Source organism: Sturnus vulgaris, chromosome 5 (assembly GCF_052056855.1).
Source record: "Sturnus vulgaris isolate bStuVul1 chromosome 5, bStuVul1.hap1, whole genome shotgun sequence".
NCBI classification, from domain to species: Eukaryota; Metazoa; Chordata; class Aves; order Passeriformes; family Sturnidae; genus Sturnus; species Sturnus vulgaris.
Window position 1 is genome coordinate 13,075,883 of NC_142247.1, and position 14,138 is coordinate 13,090,020.

General features: G+C 37.7%; 1 long non-coding RNA gene across 1 annotated transcript; it reads left to right on the top strand.

The window, feature by feature from the left end:
• The first annotated feature begins 1,069 nt into the window (after positions 1-1,069).
• Positions 1,070-13,588, top strand: LOC148223565 (uncharacterized). Its single transcript, XR_015803775.1, has 2 exons — positions 1,070-7,501; positions 9,309-13,588. It is a non-coding gene; the product is annotated as an uncharacterized LOC148223565 (long non-coding RNA).
• Positions 13,589-14,138: the final 550 nt, after the last annotated feature.

The following is a 14,138-nucleotide window of genomic DNA, read 5'->3' on the forward strand; positions in this document are numbered from 1 at the left end:
ACACAGGTAAAGAGAAAAACAAGTGTTTTATGATGTACCACCTGCTGTATGTCATCCACCTCTTGTTATCCTGCAGGTTTTAATGAGGTAGAATTAACATTCTTATCTATCAGTTTGAACACTTGGTAGAGTCATCTGGACATTGTGTTGGGCCATTTTGTCTTAACTGTGCTTTTGCTAAGAAAAGTTGGACCACCTTATCCTTAACATCCCCTTCTAATCTGGTATTCCACTGTTCTATGACCTATAATATTATCAGTATCAAACTAAGAAGTACTAGAACATTTTATCTTCTCATCATCTGCATATTTCATGTTCCTTGACCAACATGCAAGGCACACTAGGGCAGAGAAGATAAATATTGATTTCAGCCAGATTTATGTGCCATCAGAGAGTAAGTGTTAGAGAAAAACTCGTACTAAATATTTTTGAATGTTTTCTACTGACAATTTCTCAGTATCTTTCAATCCTGCAAACAGCCATATGAAGGCTTTATTGTCTCATTTTTAACGTGATTTGCACCCATAAAGCATTTCACAAAGATGAAAAATGCCAGTAGTGGCTGGGCTTCTCCTAAACATAAAGGAGTCAGCAACATGTGTACTACTTTTACATTTCCTTATGTCTGAATTCACATAAAAGGCTTCTCAGAAAATAAATCAGCAGTCTTACAGGAAAAAAATCTGCCTTTAGACAGACACCATTAGAGTCCTCTTCATGTACACAAAAGTGTTTAAACCCTTATTATCTCCAAAATATATATTTTTCTACCTTTTAAAAGCTTATATTATATAAAAAGCTACACTAATCTTAACTGGGAAAGTATTCTTTTACTTTACTGAGTGTTTTTTTCCCAAGAGCTGGAAAGAATAAAATACAAACATAAAGAAATAGATAAATTCCACAATTTTTTCTTCATGAAAATATTTAAGTCTTGTTAAAGCTCAGAACAAGTAAAGCACTATTTTATTTATTAGAGGTTTTACTTTTTTTTTTTTTTTTCCCTTCATGTCTAGGCACCATAACCCCCTAAGGCAAGAAAGTTTCAAAGAGAAAAGAGAAAAAGAAATAGTAGCTGCTCATCTGTGGGGATGTGAAGGGCATGTTCAAAAATACAAAAGAAACAACCAATCTGACTTTGAGATGTTCCAAAGACCCAGAGAAACAAAGTAAATATGTACACTTATTTGTACTCCACTTATTCACATGGTCTACAGAAATCCCAATATTAATCATACCTGCTGAAAAGCTAGATAGCCCTAACTTAGTGAGATAATTCTTTTTATATTATTTTTCTTTCTTTTCTTTTCCTGTTTGAATAAGAGGAGTGGAGCTCAAAACATTTTTCATAATAAGCACCAATAAGAAAGAAGATTCAATGTTTCAAACGGAGGGAGACCTCAGCTCTATTTTTCTCCTGAAAATGACCGAGGAGTTCATTGCTCCACGGGCTGTAGGCTCTGTTACTAGTCACAACATTAATGCTGCTTAACCCAGCCTAGGAGACAATGCGAGGAGCCTGAGCCAGAGCTTGGCAAGTTTGAGGATGAAAATTGCATTTGTATCAGTCCCTAGAAGTACAAATGTCAGGTAACTGCTCCTGGAAGTGGTGAAATCAGAGCAAAGGAAAGAGATGGAGAAAGGGAGGCTGAGATTGCGACAGGCTGGGCAAGATCTGGAAGATCCTTGCTCTGGGTTTCAGCCTGGCATCTTCAAAAACTCAAGGGAAAAAAAATAAAGTAATGCAGATCTTTCCAAATTATGAGCCCCTCATGCCTTTAATGCCTTGGGTCACATCGCTCCACTCAATTAGCATCTCTGGCAGTAACATGCAATGCTGTGTACTCATTCCATACTGGTCTGCTTGGAGTAATGGCTCCCATTTGTGCCACAACATGTGATGATGATGATGATGATGATGTTCCAATAGCCTAAATTTGCACTGGGAACATCTAGCAGTAATTCACAAAAGCTGCATGTATTAAACTAACCTTCAGCCCTAATGGCTTTAATAAGGTACACTTCAGTACAGAAGCTGTAACTAATACCAGATTGCTCCAAGAAATATTACAGAATGTGGGAGAAGCCTCTCATTTACTGAAGATACTCTATTAAATCACTTGTAACTCTACACAGATGCAATTTTGAAATATTATAAAAATATAAACCTACTTCAGCAAATTTCTCATAGTCAACCTCAGACATGTTTCCCCTTAGGAACAAGTATGCAAACCTTGCAAACAGATTCTTGAAGGACAAAGTGATCCTTGGGTCAGCCCTACAAAAATTAACAATGGAAGCTATCATCACAATGTGGCACATTTTATACACTACACAAATAGTGAAAGAAAACAAAAAACCCACCCCAGAAACCCTACTGCTCAGTTGTTGTAGAAGAAAAATCTCACTGACATTTGGCTACCATTTTCTTACTATGAGAGTGCTATAAAACTATTTTAAAACTGCAATCTAAAAAAAATAAAGAATTTGAATAAACTGACCTCTTTTTATTTCAGTGGAATTGTTCCTCAAAGTACTTGCATATTATGCACCTTTAACGACAAATATCAGAATTTCCGACTAATTCACTCCTGGAAACAACTTAGTACTTACTGGTTTTTAATGTAGATGATGATATATCCACTCTGTACCCTCACACCAGGTGACTTCTCTATAGCAATTCTAAGTTTTATTACAGGAAACATTCTATACCTCATATTTCACATGAAAGAGCACCATGAAAATTTGAAGAGAGCATTAACATATAAAAAACTTAAAAAACAGCCATTCCTCTGTCTAATTGCTGTTTTTTGCAAACAGAGAACCAAGGAACACACTCAAAATTATAATCAGGATCAAAACACAAGATTTAGAGGATCTGTTTCTCCAAGCAGTTGCTCCAAAAAGCAAAATGAGTCCTTCCAAATGCATACTTCCTTTACATTAAAAACCCAGACTCAAGTGTGGAGATGAGAAAGAAATTGAGCTTTTAGGCCTCTCCTTTGAATTTAGTTTACTCCTCTGGTTTACATCAGTTTCGTATTATGTGAACATGTTAAATAAAAACAAAATGGGCAAATTCATGGCCTGGTGGTTGAAAAAAGGCATACACAAGCATTTTCTCCTCTGCCAAGAAATCAGATATTGTATTGCTCCTTCAAATCACTCAGACTGGGAAATTATTTTGGCCCAAAAAATGGCCAGACAGTTTGCCTGCTTGCTGCACCAATTATTTTGTAACAATCTTACTGGTTACTCGTTGAAAATAATTAGCTCCACTTGCAGGAAACTCAATTTAAAAGTCCATACACGCAGGGGAAAGTCCCATTAAGTTCAAAAACAAACATTATTCCATTTTTCACTGAGTAATGATATTCTTTTTAAAAAAAGCAATTATGGGTCGGATTTGTATTCCTATTAAAAGCACATAGTAATTGATATTCCAATGACTACTTAATTTTATTATTGATAGATATTGATATTTAGATATTTCTGAGACTAACAGTTAACAATTGGTATGATAATGTATTTTTTAGCAACTTATCTGCAGCAGGTATTGTAGGTGATTTAGTAATGGTTTGTTCATAAGCACTTGGTATATTATATGCTTATCTGCTACCTGTGATTGTCAGGAATAAATGGCACATAAATATCTACTTTGAATGAAAAAAGTGTAAAAGTGTTTATGAAGCCAAGCTACAAAATGAGGAAATAAGGATAAAATAAGGAAATCTGACTTTTCCTATCTTATCTGAACATTTTCACATGACATTTTTTTCCTAAACAAAATTTTTACATTTTGCAGGAATTTAAGGACTTTGAGAAGTTTTCAAGGACCTGTGAATTTGTACTTTCTGAACAAACAAAACCAATGTTCAGTATATCTGAGCTTCGTGGACTTCACCCCAACCAAGGATTTCCAAAAGCTCTTACAAGGAAATGGGGCTTTACCTTCCTTCTGAAGTACCTATTTACACCAGGCCTTCCCAGTCTATTGAATTTAAACCATAAACCATAAATGAAATCATAGGTTATAAAAATTAGGCGATATCTTTGACATGAGAATGCTTGTTAGATGACATAATGAAGGCCTCAATGAATCTTATTGCAGCAACTTGGGTAAAAACAGAGACCATTGCTTCTTCCAGCAGGATCCATCTTTATTACACACACTCCAGTTTTTATATATTTCTTTATGTTATTAATAAAGGGTGTAAAGAAAAATTTTATTAATAACATAAAGAAATAATAAATTCAGAATAAAACTTTCAGATTATCCTTCCCCCCCCTCTGCTGCACTTTCTTTTCTTTCTTAACAATAACATACAGAAACACTTTGGTCACTTATTAATTTAAATAACCTTTTTTAGTTTACTCTAGGGAAAGGAGTCTCCCCTTGTCCAGCTATAGTGATTTTTTCTACCAGAAGAAAAAATTAACTTTTTCGTGGCTTCACTTTCCACGGACTCCTCCCATTTTCACAGCTTTCCCAAAAGCTGTGCCTTATGGGCCATGTTAAACTCATGGGATACTTTTAAAAATGAACTGTTCAAAAAGCAAAAGTTTTCTTTACATGTGTGTTTCACAAAGACACATAAACTTTTTCATCAGTGTAACAATGTGTAAATTTTAAAAATCTAACACTGAAAACCATCACAAACCACCACAGCATGGGACAAATTGCAATTTCTTTTTCATACTAATTTCTAATGCTATAGTTAGAAGTAGTGGGTCAGTCTAGAGAGGGCAGATTTAAATCTCTTAGACCTGCTGAAAAATACCTTGCTTTTGAATAGCTAAGTGAGAGCAACCATGATAGTGTGAAAACATTCACAAATGTTTAACACAAAAATTTACTGTGAAGCTAGAAATTACTTACATGGAATCAAAGAATAAGGGAAGTGGGGAAGAAGCCATCTGCCTGGTTTTCAGCTTACTGTTCCATTGGGGCAACAACTAGAAAGTTTCCAGTTAGGAAGCAAACTTAGGGTAGCATCCTCAGAAAATAATTTCCTGTTGACTGAAGCATTCTCGGTTCCTGGGAGATAATATAATCTCCTTAACAGTGTTCTGTACCACGTATCACTGTTTCTAGTAAAGTGATTTAGTGCCTTCCCCAACCCCATCCCACCAGAAGGGTAATTGAAAAAAAAAAAAAAAAGTCCCGAATAGACCCAAACTACAAGCCTTTTATTAATAATAGAAATTTGGAAGTATTTTACAAAATATGGCAGACTATATTCCTCCAGAGGCAAGGTTATTACTTACTGACATCCCTAAGGGATTATTACCTCAGCGGAAATGAAGGCAGTCGCACACAGAACTGCCTGGTAATGAACTCCCATCTACAGAGAGTCCAAACAAAGGCAAGAGATTCCTCCAACATTTGTCAAGGCACAGGCACCTTTAATGCCTATTCTTTTTGTTCACTCAGCTGTCAGATATGTTCTTCTTCAAATGTAAATAGTGTGGTTTCTCTTCATTTTTCCTCGATGTTCTTGCCTTTCACAGATATCCTTTGTTACTTTTAAACGGCATGACACAGCTTACCGTGTAACATCGGTCTGCAATTTACATTTTGATAGGATAAGAATTCTGTGTAAAGCCAGTATCTGCTAAGGGGTATCAGATACAAAACCAGGTAAAGGGCTTTCAGGAGACTATTTTATTATTTATAATATGGCAGGAAATTTGCTATGGAATCTATAAACACAGCAATACATGAGCTGAGTGCATAATGCACTCGTGAAAAATGTTTTGAAAACATTCTCCTTGTCTTCCCCTAGGTTGCCTGCCCTAAATTGTATTTTTTCCTCAGTGTATTTCCTACACAATGTCTACCAAACCCCAAGTCTGTATTTCTCACTATAGGCTGGTTTCAGCTATTTAGCATAGTTTCTTTTCATATTCTTTACTGACCTGCCATCCTTTGCAGGCAATACACTGGTGAAAATCAGGGAATAGACACTGAGACTGACAGGGAGAGCACACACAGGGATCTGTTCTTTGGGCCTCTCTCTGCTGAAATAATTTGACAAAAAAAAAGAAACCCAAAGAATTTGAATGCTGCCACCACACAGGTTGTTAAGTTAATAATTAAAATTAAAGCGTTATTACTTCGAAAAGTTCAATGCAAGTTTACTGTTGGGATTTAGGATTTTTCCTTATGTTTCTTTCTTCCAGGGAATTTTCCTCCATGGGTGTTGCTAGGAGACAATAACCGGGTATTTAAGAGAGACAAAAGAGTTCCACAGCTCAGGGGAGGGTGCAGCTGGCTACTCTCTCCTTTTACCTGGCGGTTTCTCTGGGATGGGCAGAAATACCCCTGTGTTTCGAACCAAGACATTTACAAAAGTTTATACTGTTCTGCATGGATATTTCAGTCAAATTTAAAATCACGATAGCTATTCTTCACTGGAACTATATAAATTGATGACCTTATAATTGAGGTCAGAAAAATGTCATGCTAATATTTAGAGCAACATAGTAGAAATATTCCTGCAACTGTTTAGCATTTATCGTGTGCATAAAATTTAACACTGTTTGGGTTCTTGCATATTATATTGACACCTCAGTTCTTTCAGAATTAATGAAGTCAGTAAAAAATTCATAATGGTCAAAACTGCCAGTTCTCCATACAAAATAACACTGTGCTATGTAGTATCACTACTGTGCCCCAGAAATAATACAAGAACTTTCCTGGTCTTAAGGCTAGAGTGAAAAAATATTATGTTAAAATGTAAGAGAGAAAGGTAAAAACTAAATTAATATGTCAATTGGTATTCATTCATATGTCAATTTGGATTGAATTCAATCCAAATACTTTATTCTTTCTGTATCACATTAGTTTAGGGATTTTTGAACCTCTTTTCATAGAATGATCACAGAAGGAGCTCACAGAAAAGTTAATTCCTCAATGGATTGAGACACAACCTTGCCTACCGAATTCTACACTGATCAAACAGTGCTGATTCCCCTGAAAGAAATTTTCTATTGGACTCCTCCATTCCATTTCACCTTGGAGAACAGGCGAGCAGTGTTTACTCAGTGATGATATATATTGCCTTACACTTAAGAAGCCCAAGTTAGTGCAGCTGCATTTATTCCAGGATCATAGAATCACAGATCAGTGTGGGTTGGAAGGGATCTTAAAGATCATATCTTCCCACTCCCCGTCATGGGCAGGGGACACTCTCCACTAGACCAGGTTGCTCCAATCCCCATTCAGCCTGGCCTTGGACACTCCCAGGGATGGGGTAGACGCAGCTTCTCTTTGTGAGAACCTCACCACTCTCACAGAGAAGAATTTCCCACTGATATTTAACCTAATTTCTTCCTCATATCCTTTCTACTTCTGCCTTCTGTCAGTTTGCAGGTTGCCATGATGACACTCACCTGATGAAACATTTTTCTACAGTTATACCATATGTCCAACCTCAAACTACATTGTACCTTGCCTGCCTTTATAATGCCTGTGGTCACAGTTGCAGATCTGGAGCAGGTAAGGAAACCTTAAATCTCAACTCCCCATAACCAGTTTTCCTCTATTGGAAAACCTGTGACACACTGTCATTTAAATAAAGAGGGTTTCACTACTACATACAAATACCTGCAGGTATCAGCCATTCCCAGTTCTGAAAGCACTAAAGTAAAGGGACTATTTCTAGCCATTACTAGGAAAGAGGTTTTGGAAATACTTTTTGTTGTCTGAAACAGTGCAGATATTTTCTTATCACATACACTTGTTCATGTGGCACAGTACAAGCACAGGAGGTAAAAAAAATAGTGCCTAATGTATAACCAGTTGACAGAAAGCTTATGAAAGCTTGCTTTAACATTAGGACAACATTATCTGAACATGGATAGATAAGTGGTTGCAATAAATACACTACACCATTTTTTGGATTCCGCATAACTTGTTATTGACTAAACAAAAATTACTATAATGTAGTCATAATAAACACTAATGATCAGTCATCTATGGAACTTGCTCTCCAAATTAGTATACTGTAGTACTCACTAATGTGGCAGAATTATGTTGGGCTGAACTCCTGTTTAACTAGCTTCCATCTCAAGGGATTACATACTTTCAGTTGCAGACAAGTATATTTTTAAGATTGTGGGTTTTAATTAAATTCCTCTGACAAGTTATTGGACAAAGGGTTGGTGTGTTGTGATTAAAAAGGTTATTTTAATTGCATAATTATTCACTGGGGATTCCTCTGGGTGGAATAAATTTGGGCTTTTAAAATAAATTCCTGTTCTTATATTTATGCAACACAGGTCAAGGTTCCTAGTTCTTGTGAAAATACACAGGCTTACCCTTCCACCTCCGATCTGCACAAAACAAAACAGTACTGTAAAGTACCAGAGTTCCAAAAGCCATTTTATATGGTGATCATATAGCCCATGTTTACCTATAAATCTCAATACAAAATCAATTTAAATTATGATAACAACACCTGCCCATCCCACTCTTTCTTCATTTGCACTAGACTGTTTCTTAACCAGTGCACTGAAGACCCAGCTAGCTGTTGGTTTGCCCAAACCAATTATTTCTCCATTCACTCACAAGTATTAAGATTAAATATTTGCAAGCTGGATAATTTGTTATGCTATGATAACTTACTATGCAGGAAATGTAATGCTGTAAAGCATGGAAGTGTTTTACTACAAGAGTTTAATGCACAGGGTTCACTGAGCCAGCAAGGCAGTCAGTGAGTGTTTCAGATAACTCAGTGATTGTTCTGCTGGTGTCAAGGAGCTCAGAACTGGCAAACCACTTAATGTCTTCAATACCAGTCATATAAAACAGCAGCACAACAGCCACCTCAACTTTAACCCTGAAACCAGATCTTCCCATAATACAGTCCACCTCAATTTTCCCCTTTATTCACATCAGTACATCCCATCCTCAGAATCTTGATATTTCAAATCACATCCCCCACTAGATTTTTATAGATGCTTTGAAATTACAACCAAAGAAAAATTCAAAAACAATTTTACATTTCACAGAATCCCAGAATCCCAGAATGGCTTCGGTTGGAAATGACATTAAAGCTCATCTCATCCCACTCCCTGCCAGAGGCAGAGACACCTTCCACTATCTCAGGTTGCTCCAAGCCCCATCCGACTCTTGAACACTTCAACACTTACAGGGGTGGGAGGCCACAGCCTCACCACCCTCACAGGAAAAAAACTTCTTCTTAAGATACAATCTAAACCTACTCACTGTCTGGTTGAACACATTCTCCCCTTGTCCTGTCACTCCAGGCCCTTCTAAACATATTTCTTGTTGCCTCCTCCAGGTACTGGAAGACCACACTTAGGTCATCTCAAAACTTCTCCAGGCTGAACAAACTTAATTCCTTCAGCCTTTCCTCATGGGATTGCTGCTCCACCCCTTGGATCATCTTGGTGCCTCCTTGAACTCACTCCAGCAGCTCCATGTCCTTCCTATGCTGGGACCCCAGGGCTGGAGGCAGCTCTGCAGGTGGGATCTCACAAGCAAGTGGCTTCCACAGTTTGGGACAACTTCTAAAAGTGGAAGCTCACCTGACATTGCAGACTTTCATTATTAACATTGACCAAAACAAACAGTAAGATTGAGCTAAAGAATCCCATGAAACTCCTGACTGTTCTCATTGCTTCAATTATTCTTTATATTTAGTATGTGTAAACACATGAAAGATTATGTATATAGCAAACATAATAATTTTGTGCTTTTCTTCCACCTCATGTGACAGATTTAAATACTGAACAATTTTAGGAAAGACACGTGTAGACTCTGTGAACAAAAACACTTTAGTCTTGCCTATTTCTTGTTAAGCAGGTAATGCATTCTTTCATAATAATTCAATGCCTTCTTAAAATTAAGAACAGATGTTTCAGATTTATATTCTGAATCTTCTCTAGTTCTTCTTAGCAATGTGATAAAAGATACCATGGAGTATTTCAAGATGGAGCATCCAATACACTGGATTCTCAGCATGCACATTATTGTGCATTTATAGACCTTACAAGAGGTTTAACAAATAATCTGTAATCAGTTTTCTTTAAAATTGATGCAGAGGTGATGCTACAGCTTTTTAGCTGGTAGGCATCTCTGGAAAAATTTTAGTAAACACATGTGTGAGAGGGCAACATCAGGAAAGCCAAGGAAAAAATACCTATTTCCTTGTAAACAACCTTTAAACTTTTTCCTGTGCATCCCTTTTCACACCTAGTCCAAGCCTCCATACTCATCAGTGTGAGCCTGGGATGGCCAGAAAAATTCCCACTGAGAATTCTGTAAGCTTACAGTTAATTTAAATTTTGGGGAGTGGTTTTAAAATGTCTATCTGTGGAGTCTTGGAATATAATGTAAATTGTTACATGTTACCTTCAGTGAGCTATGTTGTCACCATGTCTCACACTGTCAGGGAATGTCACCCTATGCCACAGAACAACTAAGTCCTTCTTAAAGCTCTGATACTCAGCTTTATCACCATGATCCTGCAGCATCATGCAAGTATTCTCTGATGTTTTTGTGACTCATGTGGAAGAGGAAGCTCAAAGTCTTCTACAGGGTTAATTTCAAAGTTATAAAAAACTAGTGAAATACAGTCACTATACAGGACACAAGATCAGCTATAGCCTTTGCTAAGAACTTGCAATTAAAAGAAACATTCCCAGAATATTTTAATGTAAAAGAAGTACGAGAGATACCTTCAGAACAAAGTGTAGAAAAAGCCCTTAAGGCCATCACTGCTGAGGGGCAATGAAGGACTGGTATCACAGCCTAGTCGGTGTCACCTGAATTTCCAAGTCTGAGATTCTATTTTCAGTTCTTCACAAATTTACTTGTGGGGTGAAATTTTCCAACCTCAGAAGTAGCATGTGAGGAAGACAGGAGTTCAGAAAAGGTTACAAGAAGGCTAAGTGAAAGAAATGTGATTTGAACATGGTAAGAAGACAAGAGATGAGATATGAGAGAAGCTGAATGAATCCCAGCTGGGGATGATAAGCAAAAAAAATCTGTGTCCACTAATGTAGCTTGAAGTGAAACCTAAATTGTTCTGTCTCACCATTTCTTTTCTATCACCACATGAGCTGTTACATCCTCTCACATTGCTTGGCCTCAGAAATAGCAATCTACAATCACTATCTGTTATTCCATCATGTTGAGGTGCAGGAGTCCTTAAAGCTAATACTGAGAGATTCAGCCAGTGATAACCTGCGCTGCCATCAGTGTTCTATTCTACAACAGAATTACAATGTTTAGTGGTTTTATTAGAAATTTATTTATGAGTCTAAAGCCACAGAATTTGTTACAGGAATATCAGTGCACTTCCTAAGCCTAGCATGAAAATCTTCAGGAATGCCAGAGATGAGATTGACCAGACAGTGGGAATTTTAGGTCCTTGTGCATGTGTGCAAAGACATATTTTTAATTACAGGCTCAGAATAGGTTGGGGATTTTTCCATACAATGCCTGCTTCAGCTTCTGCACAGGAAAGCATGATCTGAAACAGAACTGTTCACCTCTACTGAGATGGCAAATATCACACTTAGATGCCAAAACACCTCCCAAAATCAGGGGTCACACCTTCTTGGGAGAGGCTTTGGTGTCTGAAACAAGGGTCCTCCCTTCAATGACCCTGACTCCTGCTCCATGAGGAGCTTTACTTCTGTGTCCATCCACCCAGCCTGGACTTACTCAAGTCCTGATGAGGAGCTGAGCCATCACTGAGCACAGAGAGTGAGTAAGAGGCCAATTGCTCACTGGTGTCAAAAGGAAAAGGAAAGCCAAATTGCCAGCAAAGAGATCAACACAGAATACTGCAGCAAGGACAGGAATTCTGGATGTCCCTTGTGGGAAGGGAAAAGGCATCCAACCAGGAATGCTTCCCTGCTGTCAAAGTGTGGTAAAAAAGGCTTGATCTCTTTTGTTTGGCCTGAAAGTTTTCATCCTGTAGGTGGAATTCCACAAGGGTGTCTTGGGAAGGGGGGCAGGAACTGCAGGAATGCTAAGGCAGCAAGCAAGAGGAACTGGTTTTAGTATGTACTTGCAGCCTACCAGAACTCCCTTGGGAATTAAACCAGCCTCCTTAACTAAACTTTGTGTCACCTTCTGCCTAGAAAACTTGTGACAAAACAACAGAGTCGTTGCTCAGACACCTGGAAAGTTCCATATACAACACAGATTCAGCTCCTTATGCACACGCACAACAATATGGATTTTGACTACATTCCAAATATGATGGAGCACATACAGACAAAGTGCTGAAAAGTGAACTAACTACATATAAATATCTATCATAGTGGGCGTGAAGAGAAATAATTTTCAAGCCACTCATAACAAAGAGGAGGAAATAGAACCCTGAAAGCACAGCACACCAATGTATTGCTGGAGATGTTCTTCAAGAGCGATTTTATGGCTTAGAGCGTTCAGTCTCAAGATGCACAACTTATACCACATCCAGACAACCATGGAGTGCTTACTGCAATTGTCACTCCATTTTCTGTTTCTTGTCAGTGTAATAACACAAGCTCAAATTCTGCATGAGGAATAACATGCAGAAAGGTTTTTGTCCCATGGAGCTCTCCTACGAAGTCAGTGGGAATATCCACAAGAGTGCAAACACACCTACCCATGATCAAACCCACCAAACGTTCTCAATGTACAGAATTCTGTTCAGTTGTCGTATCCTTGAGCAAATAACCACAGCTCCATTCTCAAGCAGAAGTGTAAGCATCAGTGTAAAGTAACAGCTTCATATAATATCTACTACAGTAGATGTTCAATATCAATCTTTCCTGTTATGACCTTTGAAACCTATTATTGTGAGAAAGAGTAATGTTATAAATAACTATGTAGTTGTTGTCCTTCACTATTATTAGCTTTTGTAAATTATTTTGATCTAGTACAGTTTGTAATCTCTTTTAACTGCTTTTGATATAGTATAATTTGTCAGGCTTTTATGGTTAATACCCTAATCCCTGTGTAGATTGTATATTTCAGTGTGATAAATATATATTATAATTTAGGCTTTTGCAAAATATTAAAGTAGAGGATGTATGCTGTATACTATTAACTTTTGCTGAAGTGTAGTTGTGAAGTAAGAACTGATGCCATTTTTTGTAACTGACAATAGTGAAATAGCTAATGTTGATTGAAAGTACTTGTAAGAATGGCTAGAACATCTGTATGAAAAGATAACATTGAAAATATATCAGTGAAATAACATTAAAAGAGAAAAAAACTATCTACCATCTGACCCTTCAGCTATCCATAACTGTCAAACCACAGACAGGGCCTTGTGAGGAAATAAAATACAAGACCCTCAAAATCACATCTGCATTGTGGCATGTACTCTAAGAAAATGGGGTAAGGGGTCAAACTAAGATAAAGAATCCTTAGGACATGTAAATTCAAAGGAATGTTTGAATATGTATAATCTTCATTAATATGCATTTGACCAATGCCATGATAAAGTATTTAAAAAGAGTTGTTATAGTTAACTGTGTGCTTTCTGGCAATTTGCCAGGCACCCCAGCGCTGGATACTGTCCCTTTTATCCCTTATTAAACCTTTAAAAATTTTAAAGAGTTGTTTCTCACAGTAATAATATAAGTGTCCTGCAGAAGGAACCCACTGGAAGCCTGGCTGTGCCACTGCCAGGTGAGTTCTGTGCAGATGCTGCCCGGTGGGGCAAAATGTGGGTCAGATCCCACACCTCCCAAATGGTTGGTCCCCCTTTAGAGAGGACACTTCACACCCAAAAAAATGGTGCATTAGTGTAAAAGGTTGCCAAAAATGAAAAGAATACCAAGAGTGCTTGGTTTGATGCACCTCACCACTACCTGACCACTGTTAGTTGCCAGCCTGTGCAAGAAAAGGTGACATTTACCCTTTCCCATGTATCATTCCGCATAGGTGTGTGACACCAGTAGCTCCTCCAGGTCTCCTCATGTCCCCATGCAGTTAGGACAGGTCCAAAGCACCATCATTATCTTGACAAAAGACTCCAAGTTTTTCTTGTCTCAGAGTTTTGTCGCTGCTAGGCTAGGGAGCAGTGAATTGACACAGCAACACAGATTCTTTCTCAGAGAGCAGAAGTGATTTATTGCAGAAGTAGACACATTTTTATACACTG